This window comes from Cebus imitator, unplaced genomic scaffold (genome assembly GCF_001604975.1).
Source record: "Cebus imitator isolate Cc_AM_T3 unplaced genomic scaffold, Cebus_imitator-1.0 Scaffold57, whole genome shotgun sequence".
In the NCBI taxonomy this organism is placed as follows: Eukaryota; Metazoa; Chordata; class Mammalia; order Primates; family Cebidae; genus Cebus; species Cebus imitator.
Window position 1 is genome coordinate 7322 of NW_016107372.1, and position 1136 is coordinate 8457.

The window sequence follows — 1136 nt, forward strand, 5'->3', positions numbered from 1 at the left end:
GAGGCTGAGGTAGAAGAATTGCTTGAACCTGGGAGGTGGAGGCTGCAGTGAGGTGAGATGGCACCACTGCACTCCAGCCTGGGTGACAAAGTGAGACTATGTCTCAAAAAAAAAAAAAAAATTTCCCACCGGGCATGGTGGCTCATGCCTGTAATCCCAGAATTTTGGAAGGCCGAGGCGGGAGGATCACTTGAGGCTGGGAGTTCAAGACCAACCTGACCAACATGGAGAAACCCCATCTCTACTAAAAGTACAAAAATTAGCTGGGTGTGGTGGCAGGCGCCTGTAATCCCAGCTACCCAGGAGGCTGAGACAGGAGAATCGCTTGAACTTGGGAAGAGGTTGTGGTGAGCCGAGCTCGTGCCATTGCACTCCAGCTTGGGGAACAACAGCAAGGCTCTGTCTCAAAAACAAAAAACAAACTCATTTCAGAACCTGTTTTTGGAACATACAAGTCGGCCTTGGCACATTTCCAGGCATTTTGGTTTTGTCTTGGGTGATCATTACCCTTGGTACCAAGACACTTCATGCTGGTTCCAAATAATGAATTTAAAAGATTCCTGTAAGCCAGGCACAGTGGCTCATGCCTGTAATCCCAGCATTTAGGGAGGCTGAGGTGGGCAGATCACCAGGTCAAGAGATCAACACCATCCTGACCAACATGGTGAAACCCCGTCTCTACTTAAAAAATAAAAATAAAAAATAAAAGATTCCTGCAATAATAGTGAGATAAGGTGGCCAGGCATGGTGACTCACGCCTGCAATCCCAGCATTTTCGGAGGGCCGAGGTGGGTGGATCACTTGAGGCCAGGAGTTTGAGACCAGCCTGGCCAACATGGCAAAACCCCGTCTCCACTAAAAATACAAAAATTAGCTGGGCATGGTGGCGGGTGCCTGTAGTTCCAGCTACTCGGGAGGCTGAGACAGGAGAACCACTTGAACCCAGGAGGTGGAGGTTGTAGTGATCGGAGATCGCACCATTGCACTCCAGCCTGGGCAACAGAGCAAGACTCTGTCTCAAAAAAAAAAAAGACTAGTGAGAAAGGTCTGGCAAATGCTGTCACTGTGGCCACATCCACCCAATGCCCAAAGCTGGCCCCCAGAGAGGGACAACCGCCCTGGATGGTCAAGCTCCA